This window comes from Podarcis pityusensis (assembly GCF_964106645.2).
Source record: "Podarcis pityusensis genome assembly, chromosome: 4".
In the NCBI taxonomy this organism is placed as follows: Eukaryota; Metazoa; Chordata; class Lepidosauria; order Squamata; family Lacertidae; genus Podarcis; species Podarcis pityusensis.
The window spans coordinates 89,994,065-90,014,456 of record NC_138027.1 but is presented as its reverse complement, the minus strand read 5'-3'; the positions used below and the strand labels follow the sequence as shown (position 1 = coordinate 90,014,456).

The 20,392-nt window shown below is 42.3% G+C and overlaps 1 long non-coding RNA gene across 1 annotated transcript in view; it reads right to left on the bottom strand.

The window, feature by feature from the left end:
• Positions 1-18,704, bottom strand: part of LOC308475985 — an 828,107-nt gene extending 809,403 nt beyond the window's left edge. The window contains exon 1 of the long non-coding RNA XR_013985612.1: positions 18,667-18,704. This is a non-coding gene — a long non-coding RNA (uncharacterized lncRNA). The remainder of the gene's footprint in view (positions 1-18,666) is intronic.
• Positions 18,705-20,392: the final 1,688 nt, after the last annotated feature.

Here is a 20,392-nt window from a genome sequence, read left to right as displayed (position 1 = left end):
TCTGAAAACTGCCATAATCATGGAAACTGCTGTGCACCAATTCATTCAATGCATTTCTCCACCGAATTTCTATATCCAGAGCGATAAAATGTGACTAAGTGGAGTTAATCAGGGGAACACAGGAAACTGCATTGCGGGCATAATATTCTGCTTTCAGATTGGGAAAGGTTATGGAAAACCGACTTGAAATTCTCGGCATGCTGTACGCTGAAAGAAATTATATGGAAATAATGTGCCCGTGGTATTTGACTCCTAGAAAGTTAGCTAAAATTTATAGAACAAGTACAAATACCCCATATTTTTCGCTCTATAAGATGCACCAGACCACAAGACGCACCTAGTTTTTGGAGGAGGAAAACAAGAAAAAAAATATTCTGATTCTCAGAAGCCAGAACAGCAAGAGGGATCGCTGCGCAATGAAAGCAGCAATCCCTCTTGCTGTTCTGGCTTCTGTGATAGCTGCGCAGCCTGCATTCGCTCCATAAGACGCAGACATATTTCACCTTAATTTTTAGGAGGGATAAAGTCTTATAGAGCAAAAAATACAGTACCTGCTGGAAATGTAAAGAGAAAGAAGGTACCTTTTATCATATGTGATGGTTGTGTAAGGTAATAAAAGCTTTCTGGGAGATGATGCATAATGAAATGGGGGGGGGAATGTTTAAAATAACTTTTGTTTTTGTTTGTTTTTTAAAAAACCAGATGCTTTTCTAGGGACACAGGTGGCGCTGTGGGTAAAACCTCAGCGCCTAGAACTTGCCGATCGCATGGTCGGCGGTTCGAATCCCCGCGGCGGGGTAGGCTCCCGTCGTTCGGTCCCAGCTCCTGCCCACCTAGCAGTTCGAAAGCACCCTTAAGTGCAAGTAGATAAATAGGTACCGCTTTATAGCGGGAAGGTAAATGGCGTTTCCGTGTGCTGCTCTGGTGCCGGTTCGCCGGAGCAGCTTCGTCACGCTGGCCACGTGACCCGGAAGTGGCTGCGGACAGCGCTGGCTCCCGGCCTCTAGAGTGAGATGAGCACACAACCCTAGAGTCTGTCAAGACTGGCCCGTACGGGCAGGGGTACCTTTACCTTTACAGATGCTTTTCTATCAGGAATAAAGGGTATCGACATTCCAAAGGAGCAGAAAAGACTTTTTATGTATGCGACAACAGTTGCACAGATGCTACTAACTCAGAGATGGAAAGAATAAAGAGTCCCTACCAGAGAGTAATGGCAAACCAAGCTGTTGGACTACACCAAAATGGCAGAACTGACCGGAAAGCTCAGGAACTAAGAAGACAACAACTTCAAGAAAGAATGGGGGGAAATTATGATTTATTTAGGAGACCACTGTAAGCAGATGAAAACACTAGCAGGATTCTAATAACACTTGTAATGTAACAAGCACTGTGGACAATATGGACAGATTCAAAATATGGATTATTGAAAATGTTGACAATAAGACCTATGGGGGGGAGGGTGGGAAGTCTAGAGATTCAGAGAAATCTCCATATACGAATATGTATTTGGTATTGTTATAACTTTACACTTGTAAAATAAAATAAAAAAATATTTTTTTTAAAGGAAACTGCATTACGCCAGGTTCACTGTTCCACCTGGCTCAATATTATCCACACCATCTCCCCCAACCTGATGTTTGGACTACAACTCCCATCACATGTGACCCCTGACTTTGCTTGCTGTGCCTGCTGGGAAATGTAGTTCAAAATGACTGGAGGACAGGTTAGGGAAGCTTGGTCTATGTACACTTGATTGGCAGTGCAGATTTCCACGGTTTCAGATACAAATCCTTCTCACGAACTTGAGACCGTTTATGTAAGACATGTACTCTATCACAGGACTGCAATTACCACTCAAGAGGAGACTGTGTAAGGAAAGAAATGAAACATTTGTTGCTTCCAAGGCCTTTCGGTACTTCTTTGTGCAAATTCAAGTAACACTTTATTTTGTGCACTCAACATTACTTAATTGCCCTTTGGTGTTGAAAACCACTTAAGCTGCTGTCTCTCATGCTGGATTTGTAAACTGAACAGCTCACCACTGACGAGCAATTACATAATTGAGATTTATTTACACAAATACTGCCTACGGTTTTGGTTCTAAAGATAAGCTGGCCTTCGGCTGGTCAGCAGTAAGTGGTGTTCAAGTGAGAGAAACATTTATTATGTAGAGCAGGATTCAAGGATGGAGATAATTCAAGAGCAGTGACAACTAGCCTACAGAGACAGTTGTTTGAATACTCAATTTCAACATTGTATATGCAGAGATAAAAGGAAATATAGTTTTCTTTATTGAGGCAAGCAGAAAATAAACCGAGGAATAATCTAGAAATGATTACAACACATTTTGGGGATAGAAAAGTGTGGTTGCTGGAAGGCAAGCTCACTTGATTTCCCATTACTCTCAGACATTTTCCATAAGAAGCACAGATAAACGTAGATAGGAATGTGGGACTGAAGACAGGCAATCGATTTAATGAAAATTAATCATGATGCTCTATTGGCATTACTTTCTATGGAGTACGTGTCACCTGTTCAACCTTGCTGACTCATTTAGCATCCCAGATACACTGATAATACAGTGGTACCTTGGTTCTCAAACGTCTTGGTACTCAAACACCTTGGTTCTCAAATGGTGAAAACCTAGAAGTACCAGTAAGTGTTCAGTTTTCAAAAGCTTTTCGGAAGCTGAACGTCTGTTGCAATTGTCGGCTATTGTTTCTGAGGCATCTGCACCAATCAGAAGCCGCACCTTGGTTTTTGAACATTTTGGAAGTCAAACGGACTTCCAGAATGGATTAAGTTTGGCGCCTTTGTTTTTGCTATTTATTTTGTGTTTTTGTTTTTAAGGCTTCTTCAGTTAATTTGTTTTTGTGACTGTGTGGATTGATTGATTGTGTGACTGTGGAAATGGATAAAAGCCCCCCATCCAAATAATGACTATCATCAGTGCAGGTAAGAAAGAAAAAAAACATAATTTTTATCATCTACAATACTGTCTTATTTCTTTTATAGTACAGTACATTGATTATTGCTTTCATTTTGCAGAGCAATGGTCTCGTTAGATAGTAAAATTCATGTTAAATTGCTGTTTTAGGGATTTTTTTTAAAAGTCTGGAATGGATTAATCCGTTTTGCATTACTTTCTATGGGAAAGCATGCCTTGGTTTTGGAACACTTTGGTTTTGGAACGGACTTCCGGAATGGATTAAGTTTGAGAACCAAGGTACCACTGTATAGCAGGTTTGTTGGACAGGGTTATGTAAAGTTTCCAGGCAGACCTCTAGACACAGACCTGGAAGAAATATTTTTGTGTCCAAAGGAGTGGAGGTTAGTCTGTAGCTAAAGAGACTGTCCACAGTTAATTCGCTGTGCCTAAATGCAGCAGAAGGCATACAATTTCATTAGTTCAATCCCTGATCAAACAGGTTGTGCAGATTTTTGAAGCATTAGAAAAATCTGTAAGGCCTGTGAAGTGAGGCGATATTGTGGCAGAGGCAGCTGGTGCTGCAGGGAGCACCTCAACAATGAGGCAGAATGGAGTGTGAGAGATGCGGGCACCCAATTTTAGCACCACACAGGGCACTGCTGTAACCTTAGAGCCTAAAATCCACCACTGATTGTGTTTCTGAGTGAAATACGCAGCTCAGCTGAGACTGAAAACAGTAGCTCTGTATTCCATCCTCCCACCCAATATACCAGGGATGGCTAGCCTGTGGCCTTCCAAATGTTGTTGACTCTGACTCCCATCATCTCTGACCATTTGTCATGCTGGTTGGAGCTGATGGGATTTGGAGTCCCAACGACATCTAGAAGCCCCAGGTTATCTAGCCCTGCTCTAAAATGCGTAGTTTACGAGTAGTCAATATTATCGGGGACTATAACACCCATCAGCCTTAGCCAGCACAGCCAATGGGCAGGGATGATGGGAGCTGTGATCCTTAAAAGAATCCTGTAGCTTATTACGTGTGCTGAGAATGGTTAGGAGACCCCTGTTCCCCTCACAGAGCTAAAGTTTTCAGAGTGGTTTAACAATCAATCCAATCAGTTGTAGTTCTGTGAGGGGAACAGGCATCTCCTCAACTCTCAGCACCCTAAACAAGCTACAGTTCCCAGGATGCTCCCAAGAAACCCACAACTGTTTAAAGTGGTATGACACTGCTTTCAGTGCATAGTGCAGCTGAGGTTTCTCCCATGACAAAAAACAGTCCCATGCCCTGAAATATGTCATTGATGGGATTGCCAACTGACCAGGAAGAAGTGTTTTACTTAATCTCATGTGCTTTTTTAACAACAGCTTGGACTGCAGAAATCAGCCAGTGAAGGTTTTAATAGTATGGATATAAACATTATCACCTGCTGTTGCCCACCCATCAAATTGCTATTATGTCTTGAAGGTTCTGCTGGCTTTAAAATGCTGTACTATGGCATAGCACAGCAAAATAAGATAATAAAGTAAATATTTGGGTCACTTTAAATCAATTTTTATTACTGCTGGTGCTATATACATCAACTTCCCTCTTGCCCTCCTGACTGACTTTTTGCCTGTGTATGTTAGAATTAATGTTCACATTCTTTTTTTAAATGGGGGGAGGGAGGGGAAGAAAATAAAATACGCATTCAGAGTTGATGTGTTCATAATATGGTTGTCATGGAAACAAGTTTCCAACTGGTTGGTTGGGTTGTTGCTAAAAGATGATGATCTTGCATATGGAGTCTTTGGGCTGTTCAATGACAAGGAGGAACTATGGGATATTCCTCCTTCAAGTGGTTGAGACAATGTTTGCCATGGAAACAGCTCCTCAGGTTTTTGTGTCTACTGACACTGCTTTTTGCCATGTTGCTTAGACAGCAGCTGTGTTGGGAGTTGTGTTGGAAAATGGAGGCACTCTGGTCAAGAGAGATGAGCTGAAGTGGAAATATAAGTTAAGCTAGAATCCAAAGCAAAATCTAGGGCTAAATCTAGCACCTGATTCTGGGAAATGTAGTAATGCTTGCCTTTAGGCTGCTAACGGTTGTGTCTCTGAACACCTTTTTCCAGGCAGCAACAGGAAACTATCTTAGTGGATGACACTTGTGGTTGAGCAGGAAGAACAACAGAGGTTAGGGAGGGCTTAGTGGGGGCAAAGAGGTGCAGTGGAATGTCCCCAAAATGTATGGTTGAGGTTGCTCATGCCTATTGCATAAAGGTAAAGGTAAAGGACCCCTGGATGGTTAAGTTCAGCCAAAGGTGACTATGGGGTTGCGACTATGGGGTTGGTTCTCCACTAATATATTTAGGATGGCGTTTAATGCTTTGCAACATATCTGCATTATTATTAGGGTCTTGAAAACCCCTCTACTGAATCAACCCATTACATTGTGATGAAAGTTTGTTATAAATCAGATTTCTCAGCCAAACGACAATCAAACCATAAAGCAATAAAATCCAGGAAACATAATAAAACATAATCTGCAAAATAGGTAAAGGACCCCTAGACAGTTAAGTCCAGTCAAAGGTGACTATGGGGTTGTGGCACTCATCTCGCTTTCAGGCCGAGGGAGCTGGCGTTTGTCCACAGACAGCTTTCCAGGTCATGTGGCTAGCATGACTAAACTGCTTCTGGCTCAACAGAACACTGTGATGGAAGCCAGAGCTCATGGAAATGCCATTACCTTCCCGCCACAGCGATACCTGTTTATCTACTTGCACTGGTGAGCTTTCGAAGTGCTAGGGTGGCAGGAACTGGGAAAGAGCAACGAGAGCTTACTCTGTCACGGGGATTTGAACCGCCAACCTTCCAATCGGCAAGGCCAAGAGGCTCAGTGGTTTAGACCACAGCATCACCCACTGTGGAACAAGCTAGGGTGGGGGATGCTTGCAATTGGATAACACATGGTATCAGGCTGCTTGTGGAGGACTATAAAGTCAGGTGGCATATAAGTATAATAAAAATCGAGGCAGTGGGACTCTTTCTCTTTCAACTCACATAGTTCTTCCAGTTTCTTCTTCATTCCTTCCACACCTCAGGACTCCAAGCAGAGGCTAGAATATGTTGTTGCTGCTTGACCGGTATGCTTCCTGCTGTGAAAGATCATTTACCCTCCCAGCTTGAGCTCTCTGATGGCATGGAGTCTGCTCAGCATGACTTCTGTTTTCCTCTTTTAGCAACCTGGAGTCATAAGGTTGGGGCAAGAAACACCAGGGAACCTTGGGAGAAGAGATTTTCTCTTTAGAGAGGTAAGAAATCAAGCTTGCACGCAATCACAACCCCCTTACCATTATATGTGTCACATGTTGGAAACTGCCTGTAAAAAGGGAAAAGTTTGCATCCTCGTGTCTCTTGATTGAGGCCATGATCCAACACTACACATATATAAGAGTCAATGAGAAATCTTATTTTTGATGGAAGAAATCATGGCAGAGTGACCCCTCTCATTGGTGCAATCACTAGTGATCTGAACAGGATTACAACCTGTGCCATCCCAGCACTGGATCAAGGCACAAAATTGTTTATTTGGCAGCTATTTCATACCCTCCAAGTGTCCCTATTTTCCAGGGACAGTTTTGGATTCATAGAAGCCATCCCAGTTTCTGATTTGATTCCTGAATGTCCTGATTTTCTTTGGGACGTCCCTATTTTCATTGGTGAAATGTTGGAGGGTATGGAGTTATGTGACTCCCAAGGCAAGGAGATAAATAACTATAAACCTTTAGAAGACATCTGAAAGCAGTCCTGTATAGGGATTTTTAAAAAATGTTTAATGTTTTATTGTTTTTATATGTGTTGAAAGCCACCCAGAGTGACTGGGAAAACCCAGTGAGATGGGCAGGGTATTATTATTATTATTATTATTATTATTATTATTATTACAGTGGTACCTTGGGTTAAGTACTTAATTCATTCCGGAGGTCCGTTCTTAACCTGAAACTGTTCTTAACCTGAAGCACCACTTTAGCTAATGGGGCCTCCTGCTGCCGCCGCGCCACCGGAGCACGATTTCTGTTCTCATCCTGAAGCAAAGTTCTTAACCAGTGTGCCAGTGTGGTGTAGTGTAGTGTAGTGTGGTGTAGCCAGTGTGGTGTAGTGGTTAAGAGCGGTAGTCTCGTAATCTGGGGAACCGGGTTCGCGTCTCCGCTCCTCCACATGCAGCTGCTGGGTGACCTTGGGCCAGTCACACTTCTTTGTAGTCTCTCAGCCCCACTCACCTCACAGAGTGTTTGTTGTGGGGGAGGAAGGGGAAGGAGAATGTTAGCCGCTTTGAGACTCCTTAAAGGGAGTGAAAGGCGGGATATCAAATCCAAACTCTTCTTCTTAACCCGAGGTACTATTTCTGGGTTAGCGGAGTCTGTAACCTGAAGCGTATGTAACCCGAGGTACCACTGTATTATTATTATTATTGATGTCCCTATTTTCATTGGAGAAATATTGGAGAGTATGCTATTTTCATGCTTGGTTGCTAAATCAGCTAGGCATAGGTGCCCTTAGATGTCATTGGGGCTTTCTGCCATAAACAGGTGGATAATTAGGGTGCTTAAATCTCACTTTTCTACCCTAAACAGTACAATATTACCAAGCACCTACCTTTGCAGGCAAGCCAAATCAGATCATACAATATTATCAGATCATATTCCCCCTCCACCAAGGCACAAGGATATCGTGACATGGCACATTCTGCAAGGATCTTGTTGGTATCTGTAATGAGAGGCTGTCTCTGAAATGATTGCTCTTCATTGCTTCAGGAACATTACTTTGCATGGGGGTGGACTACAACTGCATATATTTTTCAGTCTTTAGGGGGAAGGGGGGCAAAGTGCAATGACCTGCAGTCTAACATAGCTCTTTGAGTAGCAGTCTAAGTAAGACATAAGTTTGTTTGCTGTCTAATAACTTATGCTTGACAGCAGCATGTGAACTTGACAGCTTTTGACTGAGTGAAAGGTACCATAATAAACAAATTGGTGCTTCTCATTACTGCAACAAGCTAGAGCAACTGGGAAGCCGCCAGGTCAAAGAAATCCCTCTAGTTATGTCTTTTTGTACTGCCAGGAACCCAATTCACCCCCTTTTTTGTCATTCTAGTCAAGCAGCAAAAGCTGGAGTTTGACTGAATCCCTGGTAGGCCTCCTGGTGAGCTGCATTTGGTTTGATGGGTCAGAAGTTGGGAAGGCCTGACCTACATACACTGATCAAAAGTCTTGCTTCTGTCTCGGGGTCTGAGTCTCCGCTCTTTTAACAAAGCTTCTTTCATCATCATTTCTTCTTTTTTTGTCAGGCGAAGAGTTCTGAGCTTCCCAGTGCTCTTCCCTAGTTGCTTGTCTTTTCCATTCCCCAGGCATATTTTCTCTCTCTCTTTCTTTTTTCTTTCTTCCTTAGGATTTCCAGATGCATAAAGTCTAATGGAAAGTCCATTGAATATACTGGAGCGCTCTGCTCTGCCAAAGAATGCTGAATGAGGCAGCCTCAGAGCAACAAAGGAGGGACCTGCTGTGTGCAGCGCCATCAAACGTCCCAGTGAAATGTTGTCTCCCTTTCAACATTACTCATCTTAGCCAATTCAGTTGGTCTGATGCACTGTCCTGGTTTCTGAGAATTCCTCTGTTTTTTTCAGGTCCAGGCAAACATCAAACGCTGGAGATTCACTGGGTCCCTGGGGAACCACCATCTGAAGTCTGATGGGCTTTGTTTAGTTTTGTGGGCTACAAGTTGTGCAGGTCTGATTTAAATTGCAAGGAGGTTCACTGCTTTAATTCATATTTTTCTTCTCTGGTTAAAGAACACAGGGCATTTCCACTGCGGACAAAAGCACTGTGACACATTTAAACCACATAAGTATAGCCATAAATAGTGAAAAATACCACTGCTTTTCTTACTGGTTGAGTCAATATTTAACTCTCCTCAACTCACAGTCTCTTTTTTGTGTTAAAGACTTGTCACATTAATGTGTTTATATTATTTATCTTCAGTAGCCAAAGTCTGCGTACATATAAGTTCAGGAACTGACCTTTCAGAATACCCCAGTTTTCTGTGTGTTAATTTTGGTGATCTAATCAGGGTTCAGTTTTGCTCCTTAGCAACCCAGTTGTTGAGGGAGTAAAGCATAACCAGTGCTAAAGACTCAAGACTATAACTGAAACAAATCAATTGGTTTATTTTTAATGCTTCATTCAAAGCGTACTATTATAGTCATAAAGAAGATAATGATATTCTGAACTTTGAAGCAAAATAGATAGCAATATTCAGCAATGTAAGATAGCAATATAGTACTTAGAAAATAATATGCATTAAGAATGGCATATAAAGAACATTATAATTGCATTGACAAAGCAATCAGTCATTTGAATGATAATCTTAGGCTTGCTACTTCTTAGTCCGACTGAAGATTTGGTTCCCCGTCTTCCTCCAGTTGTCAAACAAAATGTCTCAATTCCATAGCATATCCTAATTTATAACTTTCCTAGCATACATCTAGTGTTTTGGAATAATGTTACCCAAGGCAGAACTCAGATGGAACATGAGAAGAAGAGTTTGATGGGTAGCAGCCAGGGAAGAAGATGCCCATACAAGGAAAACAGAGCTTAGTGGTTATACAGGAGGGAAAAGAAAAATAGCAGCTGTTGGTTGTAGTTTTAGATGTTCCAAGAAGACAATCACATGGAAGTATCTCTCCATAAGCTTCCATGAATCAATGGAGGGTGAAAACCTTGTTTGATTGTCTTAACAAAGACAGTAAAAGGATACCATGTTGTATAAAAGGTGTGAGTCTTCCCCCCTCCACAACGATATTCTTTTTGTGTAATGATTAACTTGTTCATAAGCAAAATTTCCCATTCTTTAGAAATCCAGGCTTCAAAAATATTTGCATTCAAAGTTTTCCCATTTTTTTGCACTCACTAGTCTAGCTGCTGTTTATGAATGGAAGTTGATGTCTTTATTAGTTATGTTCTTAATCTGAGGAGTTAAATAAGATAGTAGGGGTAATTTTGGGTCTGGTTGTAGCGACTGTCACATTTGATTAATTGTTTGAAGAACCTTTTCCCAAAAGGGGATGATTTGGGGGCAAAACCACCATGAGTGTACTAGAAAGCCAGGTAAATTGTATTCCTGCCAGCAAAGTTTGGATGTGCTATTATTAATTCTATATAGACTGGCTGGGCACATGCACCAGCAATGTGCTATATTTAAAGCATTTTCTCGAGTTCCAGTTGAGATGGAACCAAATGGTTGCTGGTTCCAAATTCGTTCCCAGAATTGTTCCTCTAATTCTTCCCTGAAATCTTTTCCCCATTTGAGTCTTAATGAAGTGAGAGGAAGGGTAGCCAATTGTGCAACAGTTTCATATAACTGGGAGATTATTCCTTTCCCTAGTGGGTTGGCTGAGTTGAGTAGTTGTACAGTTTGGAGATCCAGCCATTACACTGACATGCACTTTGAACCCAAGCAGCTGTGGGTCCCTAGGGGGCAATTCCTGTATTACTTTCCTGGTTTGCCTCTTCAGCATCATCCATTAAGCAAGCTGTGTCAAAGGACAGAAGCATATGATAGGCCCGCACACTGTTCAGAACGGTAAGCCATTTTAATGGCACCACTGGGTGCCATAGGAAGTGAAATGTGTCTCTAAATGCACATAAATAGAACAGAGGCTTCATTAATTTGCTGGGCATCCTTTGTGCAGTTCAGTTTAAAAGACAGACAAAAATGACTTTCTTTTTTAAAAATCAAAGCAATGGATTCTTACAGATCAGATAGCTCTGCAGTATCCCCTTTCCAGCCTTCTCGGCAAGATAGGCTCTGATCCTATGTGCATATAAATGAGGCACCAAGTATATTAGTGAGGTTCCATGCCCTGTTAAGATAAAACCTTGTTATTCGGGGAGAAATAAAAGATTACCATTTGAGTAAATTTAATTGCAAGATCCAGATTCGCTGATATAGGGCATGTCGTTCTGCTCTTCCTGAAGAGGAAAGAGGCATATCTCATTCTGCTTAAATGTAAATACTTTGTGTTAGTATTCATTCTCCCATGAATGAGTAACTTAAAATGAGGAGTTTAACTTTAATTCTAACAGATCTATTACATGGGCCTGGTGAAATGAGTCTTGGATTTATATAATTTGGGGATGAAATCCAAAGAACTTATTCCAAGATCACATTTGTCAGCTTTTCATATTATTATTATTATTTCTCACGTCATTTGTATATCACAAAAATAGCAGAATAGATGTGGGAAAGTATTTACAACACATGTTTCATTATGGTCAATGTGTTGTTGTTTAGTCGTTTAGTCATGTCCAACTCTTCGTGACTCCATGGACCAGAGCACGCCAGGCAATCCTGTCTTCCACTGCCTCCCGTCAAACTCATGTTTGTAGCTTCGAGAACACTGTCCAACCATATCGTCCTCTGTCATCCCCTTCTCCTTGTGCCCTCCATCTTTCCCAACATTAGGGTCTTTTCCAGGGAGTCTTCTCTTCTCATGAGGTGGCCAAAGTATGGGAGCCTTAGCCTCAGCTTCATGGTCAATGTAAGTGAGTTCTTCTAAAAAATAGAAAGTGTATGCATGTAGACCAGTGTGTGCAGGCAGGGACTAAGTGCATGTGCACTGATAATCACATAGCAATCTTGGTGTTGGGTATTCTTCATTTAATATACAGTGGTACCTCGGGTTAAGAACTTAATTTGTTCTGGAGGTCCGTTCTTAACCTGAAACTGTTCATAACCTGAGCTACCACTTTAGCTAATGGGGGCTCCTGCTGCCACCGCACGATTTCTGTTCTCATCCTGAAGCAAAGTTCTTAACCCGAGGTACTATTTCTGGGTTAGTGGAGTCTGTAACCTGAAATGTCTGTAACCCGAGGTACCAGGGTAACAACAACAACAACAACAATTTTTTTAATTATATACTGCCCATCTGACTAGGTGGCTCCCAACAAAAAATACTAAAAACACAATAAAACATCAACCATTAAAAACTTCCCTTCAGATGTCCTCTAAAAGTCAGATAGTTGTTTATCTGCTTGACATCTGATGGGAAGGCATTCCACAGGACAGATGCCACTACCAAGAAGGCCCTCTGCCTGGTTCCCTGTAGCTTCATGTCTCGCTGTGAGGGAACCACCAGAAGGCCCTCGGTGTTGGACCTCAGTGTCCAGGCTGGATGATGGCGTTTAGACACTCCTTCAGGTATACAGGGCCAATTTCTTACACAGAAATCCATTTGTATGAAGCTCCGCGGGAGGGGAAGTTTATTGCATGCCCAGGTGCAGTGCGCCTTCCGCCCAGCCAAGCATAACTGACCAAAGACCACTTGTGGCAACATTGCATGGTTCAAAGTAGCTTAAAACCTCATTGATTACAGATGTAAGAGGTTAGGCTAAGGCAATCAACCTTAATCAACCAACCTGGATAATTGACCATGGGGAGGCCCTATGACATGCATCAAATAGTCACCATCTCTCTTGGATCACCAACTTGAGGAGTGCTATGGTCCTATCACCTACTTAGCATCCAGAAAGAAGCAACTCTTCCAGGATCCCTTTAATGGGATACCCCGTTCCCTTAGAAGGGCAGGCAGAGGCTTACAACCTGCCCTCCCCTCCAACCATGACCTGGTGTTACCCAATGCCTTATCTGCCAAAGTTGTGATGGTTGCGATGAGGAAGGTGAAACCCCTAAAGACCTGGTAGGAGAAATTCTTTCCCAGGCCCAAATATGGCAACTAGTTAAGTCCATAGCAAGGTTATTAACCTAACCCCAGCTCAACAACCAGTCAAGATCTGTGGTGCCCTGTGAGAGTCGGGCCCACTTTTATTCTCTCAGAATGGACCTGAGTGAAGACTTCCCAGGAACCGTCATTTCCATCCCCACAGAGCGATCCTGCTCCTGTGCCTGCCTGCCATTGGTTGATCCCACAGATAGGCTTGAATCAAATTGTTTTCCAGGTAGAGGGGGAGAACTGAGGCATCTCCCTCTGGTTGGAAGAACTGGCGTTGAGGCTGCTGTGACTGCAGGCCAGCTCCATGCTTCTGCACTGAGCTACTGATCAGGGTAGGCAATACTGTTATATCACTTTAGCAAGAATCAGTGCTATTTTTCTTGAAAAGGGGGTGCCGGAACTCACCATAAACACCTCTCGTTTGCTTAGAATGCCAATGGAGCCCACCTGAGAGGTGTCAGAACTGAGTTCCAGATGAAAAAAGGCCTTGGCAATTATATCTCCATGAGGAGAATAGGGGTCTTCTATTCTCAGCATCTCTCAGTACCCTGGACAAATTACAGTTCCCAGGATTCTTGCAAGGGGACCGTGAAAGTGGTATAATAGTGCTTTAAGTTTATGGTGCAGATGTGGCCTATGGGAAACAGGTAGAGGGGAAGAAGTATATATATGCAAAAGTTCCACTGGAAGCACAAAAGTGCAATTTCACGGTGCACAGTTTAAGCCAGCAGATCTGTATCTGCTTTTAAAAATGGAATAATTGATCCAAAATTCTAAATGGCGAGTGCCACAATATTGCATGACCAATGCACATCGCTTCTTTTGATGTGTCAGGAAACAGTGTAGACGTATAAGATGGCATCTGTTTTGCTCCAATGAAAAGCAATTTGCACATAATCAAATGCACTGCGACATAGTAGATATTAAAGGAATGAAATTACATAAATACAAAGACATTGTGGAACGCCTTGATATATTTTTTTAAAAAAATTAAGGCTTACAGCCTATCCATTCAGTACAATGAAGAAAATAACACTTTTGCCAATAATGATAAGACGTTGCTTGCCAAATGTCTAACCTTCAGCGATTGGACAGATACCAAGTTTTATTGGCTTCCTCTTTGAAGCCAGTTTTGTAGAAGGCAACACAATCTCCGTGATTTGTTGAAAATGGTGAGAGAGCGACAAGAAACCAGTGGGGTGTTAATCTCTTGATTAACAAACTGGTCAAGTGTTTTGCCAACACAGAGACTGAATTCATCTTCCAGATGGAAACACCTGCCTCAGCCATATTAAAAGATCCATTAAGGACCTCATTGAAGAAAGCAGGAAGCAATTATCTTGTAACTCTCATACTTTTAGTTCAGCATTAATCTTATGGGAGAGGAGTTTTTAACCAACTCATAAAGTGCATAAGCCCCAAGCTCATGAATAATCTGCAGAGTTCTGGATTTCCTTACATGCTGTTTATTGCCCAAGAAGTGATATTGTAATACGATGGGTGACAAAGTAATTACTTTGAATAAAGCTTTGGATGCTGGAAATATATGAAAATGGCCAACTTGGTAGGAGGTGGTGTTCAATGATGCATGTATTCTGGATGGGGAAAGACTACATAGTTGATGAGATCTTTTGAATGGGTGTTTGTGAATGACTTAGGATTTCAGGCCATCAAAGTGTCCCTATTTTCCAGGGACAGTCCTGGATTTACAGTCCCGGTTTCTTATTCGATCCCAGAATATCCCAATTTTCCTTAGTATGTCCGTATTTTCACCTAATAAATGTTGGCGGGTATGGTAGTATGTCCATATTTCTATCAGAGAAATGTTGGAGGGTGTGGAGTTATGTGACCCCTGAGCCAAGGAGATAAGTAACTATACAACCTTTAGAATACATCTTAAGGCAGCCTTGTTGTCAGGATGCTATCAGCGGCTCCCGGCTAGCTGCCCAGGAAAGTATAAAGACAAGGAAAAGTTTCTTACCATATTTTTTTATTTCAGCCTTTACAGAGAGAGGCTATAGAACCCAGCCTCTTGGATAATGACATTGTCCCTAGTGAATCTCCACACACACACACACACCCTGTCTCTCCCACTTCCTCATTCGTCAATCTCATCGTCTCTTCTATGGGTGCTGCTACGTGCCATCTGTCTTTGAGCTCTTTACTCTCCTACTTTCAAGGCTCACCGGGTTCTGGGAGATAGAGGATCTGGAATGCTTTCTAATGACACCATGTCAGCTGGGTGTTGTTCCGGCTCTGCCTGCTCCTCCTCTCCCATTATTTCCCAACTTTCCCTCTCATCTGCCTCTGAGCTGTGACCTCCCTCAAACCACTGTTGCAAATCTACATTGTCTTCCTCTTCCTCCTCTTTTTGAAATCTTGATATCTCATGACTGAAACCTTTCTTTTTGTCTTTCTTGAAAATGTCATTTAATTGGTGAAACTATAACCACTCCGTTAATCCTTATCTCCTCAAAGTCTTTCAGTTTCACCTGTTTTTCTACATCAAATCTAATGTGCACCTTTATTTTCGCAACATAATTTGACCAAAAAAAGTGAGCATTAGATTCGAGTAAATACGGTAATTCTGCCTGCGGGACCAGCCCTACAATGCAGTAGAATAACCCCATATCACATACAGCTACCTCTGTGCTAGCACAGCGGTGCTGCAACTCTGGTCTTGGTGTAATGTAAGTGTAGGATTGCTCTCTAAGTTAAATATAATTTTGTAGGTGATGAGAAACAAGTCCGTGTGGAAGCCCGTTCAAATGAAAGTGAGAGTTCTGTCTGGAAGCTCAAGAAGAAGGATGGGAGGAAAAAGAACTGCCTACATCATCCAATTACTTTGTCATCCTCGTCAATTTGCATTTCATTTGCACTCCCCTGTGCAATAGAGATAATTTGAAAGTTACTTTAAATTTTTAAAAGCTTGAAGTTGCCAAATGAATTGGTAGGAGTTATAATAAGTAATCTGTTCATCTTCCTGACATGGTTGCTGCGGAAGAGCTGACTTTTCCATATGGGTTCCCTGGGGCTTGGGTGGGCAGGGGGTTGGGGGAACAGAAAAGTGTGTGTGTGTGTGTGTGTGTGTGAGAGAGAGAGAGAGAGAGAGAGAGAGAGAGAGAGAGAGAGAGAACTATAACTATGGCAGTGGTCATCCTGTGCTTCTAACAGAAAAGTGACATCGTGTCAAAGCTGCAGTTCTCAAGTTGTGCTTTAGACCTTCAAGTCTTGCCCAATTCAGTAACATAAGAAGCAGGCTTAGTATCACAAACCTGCAGAGTTTGAAGCCACCCTGAATGTCATCTAGTCCTGCAATGCAGCAATCTCACCCATGGCAGATAGCCGTCCAACCTCTGCTTAAAATCCTCCAATGAAGGAGAGTCCACAATCTCCTAAGGAAATCCATTCCACTGTCAAACTGCTCTTGCTTTCAGAAAGTTCTTGATGTTTATCCAGATTCTCCTTTCTTGTATCTTACAGGGAACCTGATCAGTGGTCCCGCTGGCTTAGTACTGTCTACGTCAGTGTTTCCAAAATTTGTGTCTCTAGCTGTTTTTGGACTACAACTCCCATCATCCCTAGCTAGCTACAGTGGTCAGGGTTGAAGGGAATTATAGCCTGAAAGCAGCTGGAGACCAAAGTTTGGGAAACACTGGTCTATGTGACTCTGAAAGGCTCTCCATGGTTTCAGGCAGGTTTACTCTCCCAGGCTTTTAAAAATACCTCTAGTTACGAACTTAATTCGTTCCGGAGATCCATACTTAACCTGAAACTGTTCTTAACTAGAGGCATGCTTTTGCTAATCGGGACTCTTGCTGCTGCTGCGCCACCAGCACACGATTTCCGTTCTCATCCTGGGGCAAAGTTATCAAACTCCTCCGGTTACAAATGCTTCAGTTTACAAACTCCGCTAACCTGGAAGAGTTACCTCGAGTTGAGAACTTCTGCACTAAGATACAGTGGTACTTCAACTCGAGGTAACTCTACCAGGTTAGCGGAGTTTGTAAACTGAAGCGTTTGTAACTGGAGGAGTTTGTAACTCGAGGTACCACTGTATCTTAGTGGGCAGCAGCAACAATGTTTAAATTGAGATGCGTGGTTTTAGAACGTATGTATCCAGTAGAGATTTGATTCTGGTGGTATTGATTCAGTAGGCTTACTTACTTAATTCATACTGTCCGAAACAATATATGGATGAAAAGGCAGTCAAATTCACACTTCTCCAAATTTTGAAGTACAGTTCTTCAGCCATGTAATGTGTACAGAAATGCATATCCTCAGATAAATTGTTCATGAAAAAGGATATATTGGGGGGGGGGAATAACATGCATTTTTATAAAGCAAAAAACACACCTGTTTTAAAGTTGCATTTTACTAACAGTTTTAAAGTTTGTTTAGGTTTTGTGTACAGGTTCATTTTACAAACATGCAGCATATAAATTTTGTTAACTATAAAGTAGTTAAAATGTGTTACGTTGTGGAAATTGCTTTGCAAAAAATGCGACTGCAGCAGGCAAAACTGCATACAAACATTGGCATATCAAAAGCAATTTGCCCTAAAGTGCTGAGGAATTTTCAGGAGGACTTCTTCTTTTTAAGAGAAAAAAGTGATGTGGAACTGTGGAGAAGAACTAAGCTTAAGATTGAAAAAATGAGAAATGCAAGAAATTGACATGGACAGCTATCCCCACCCCTACCACCAGATTATTCAAGGCACTGCCACCAAGGTGGAAGACATTATGATTCTACAAGCATTCCTCCCTATGCATACTTTTCCGGGAATGGGTTGATGCTAAATCCATTCCAAAAATCGAGCAACAAATTCCCTGTGTCTTGTAGCACTAAATGCTTGCCCCCATCATGTCTGAAGGTTTACAAAATATCATGAAGGAAGCTGATGCATTTTGGACCACGCCACACCCAGAGATTAAACTCATCCATTATTAACGAGATTTGGGGATATTTATTCTTCAAGGATCTACTTTAATTCTGCTGCACTGTCTTCCTTTTTTTTCTGATGGTGGTGGAAGTCTCCCACTTCATTTGTATTCAGGCTTTCTGAGAAATTCAGTACTGAAAAGACCAAATGAAGGCTTCATGAGTGCCATGGGAGAAGGGGTATATGTGGTGATTAATCAGCGTTGCAGTAGCTGAAACAAACTGGGAATGCCTGGGACTTTAAATATGTATGCTTTTTCTGAGAAAGACAACAATATCTAGAGAGCTGCTGGAAACAATTGCACAAAGACAAGCTACATAGCGCAAACTGAATGGGCAGGAAAGATGTGGGTGTGTATTTCTCTTATTCCCTTCCTACACACAACCGATACCAAGAGCTCATTTTTTGAAATGGAGCATTGATGTAAGCCATAGAGAAATGATTAGCAAAACAGAGACTACAGCAGTGTTTTCCCAAACTTCTGAGAACTGAGCTCCAGAATAGACAAGATACCAATTGTGCAATCAGCAACTGCGCCCTTAGCTTTTAAAAACTAATTTGCAAGTGCTTGGGACCCTAGCATGCGTGGGTGGGAGGGAAGAGGAGCTCTAACCTTTTGTTCCTCCCCCACTGTGGTTGCAATCTGATACTTCAATTCTTCCCAATGAGAATTTACATTAAAGGGGAAAAAGAGCCAGGTATATATATGTCTAACTCCAGGCATACCTGTGAGAAAGATAGAGAAGGAAAACTGAAGACTTACATTCAGAGTAAGGATGGTTCAGTTTTCAAGGGTCCCAGTCCTTTGTGGTTCTGGCTGTCACTGATAGGCACATACAGTGGTACCTCAGGTTAAGTACTTAATTCGTTCCAGAGGTCCGTACTTAACCTGAAACTGTTCTTAACCTGAAGCACCACTTTAGCTAATGGGGCCTCCCGCTGCTGCCACTGCATGATTTCTGTTCTCATCCTGAAGCAAAGTTCTTAACCTGAAGCACTATTTCTGGGTTAGCGGAGTCTGTAACCTGAAGAGTATGTAACCTGAAGCGTATGTAACCTGAGGTACCACTGTACTTACTTCCTGATGGGAAGGTGAGAAATCCAGGGCTGCGACTCCTGCAGAGATGCTTCCTTTGAGGATAGGGGTGTTTTGTTATTAATGGGATGCGGGTGGCGCTGTGGTCTAAACCACTGAGCCTCTTGGGCTTGCAAATCAGAAGGTTGGCGGTTCAAATCCCCACAATGGGGTGAGCTACCTTTGCTCTGTCGCAGTTCCTGGCAACCTAGCAGTTTGAAAGCATGCCAGTGCAAGCAGATATATAGGTACCGCTGTGGAGGGAAGGTAAACAGCATTTCCATGCACTCTGGTTTCTGTCACAGTGTTCTGTTGTGCCAAAAGCAGTTTAGAAGAAGCAGAAGAAGAGTTTGGATTTGATATCCTGCTTTATTACTACCCTAAAGAGTCTTAAAGCGGCTAACAATCTCCTTTCCCTTCTTCCCCCACAACAAACACTCTGTGAGGCGAGTGAGGCTGAGAGATTTCAAAGAAATGTGACTAGCCCAAGGTCACCCAACAGCTGCATGTGGAGGAGCGGGGATGCGAACCCGGTTCACCAGATTACGAGTCCACTGCTCTTAACCACTACACCACACTGGCCACAAGACCCGAAAAGCTGTCTGTGGACAAACGCTGGTTCCCTCGGCCTGAAGCGAGATGAGCGCCGGAACCCCATTGTCGCCTTTGACTGGACTTAACCGTCCAGGGGTCCTTTACCTTGTACCTTTTAAACATCTCCAGATAGGAAAAGGTTCATGCTTGAAATCTTGGGAGATTCGCTGCCTGTCAATGTAGACAACAATGAGTTAGAGAAATGCATGACCTGACTCAATATATAGCAGCTTCTAATGTTCCTATGCATTTTAAAATGTGTTGACCTGGTAAAGAGACAAGGACTTCACTTAGGCAATGAAAAGTCTTGAGTCTGCGCTGATTAAACCCCATTAAACACAGTGCGACTGACTTTCCCGGTAACTCTGCATAGAATTGTGCTGTAAGCTTCATTACAGTGACAGAGGACTAGGTGCCTAATTCACCTGTTGAAATCAGGGGGGTCATACTCATTATATTTTAATCAAAGTAGAGCAGAAAGAAGTTGAAATCTCCAGTAAAGGGTTTCTTCCCCGCCCCCCCGGCCAGCTTTAAAAAATAATCAAAAACAAACAAAAAAAATTGCTAGGAGGCAAAAACAAACTCCTTTGTATATTTTGTAGCTCTCAGACAACTGGTTACCTGCTGAGATAATAGAACCTGCCAAAAAAATGACAAGTTAATGCTAGTGCTCAGCCTTAATCATTTCCACAGTCTGACAGTGTGAGGCCTCTTCAACCCCAGTGAATAATCCTCTTCTTTTCCTTGCCACTTCCATTGAGAAAATAAGCTTGCCAGTAACCTTTCAGTGGGAGAGGTAATAGCGCTTCTGTAGGATTAAGTTGCCGACCTGAGGTTAGGATGATAAACTGAATGTGGGCCTTCCTGGAATAGTTGCAGAACTCTGAATCCCATTTGAACAGATCCAATCACTTTGGAACCAGCAGCTCCATTGAAGGATCCACATTCTGCCTACTTTTCACAGGAAAGCTGAAGCTCTCTTAAGCCCTCTGAAGATGACTGAAGCACACACAATGAGAGTGAATAGAGGCAGTGGACGGGGGAGTTGTAATATATGGCATCAGGATCATCCTAATCTTTAC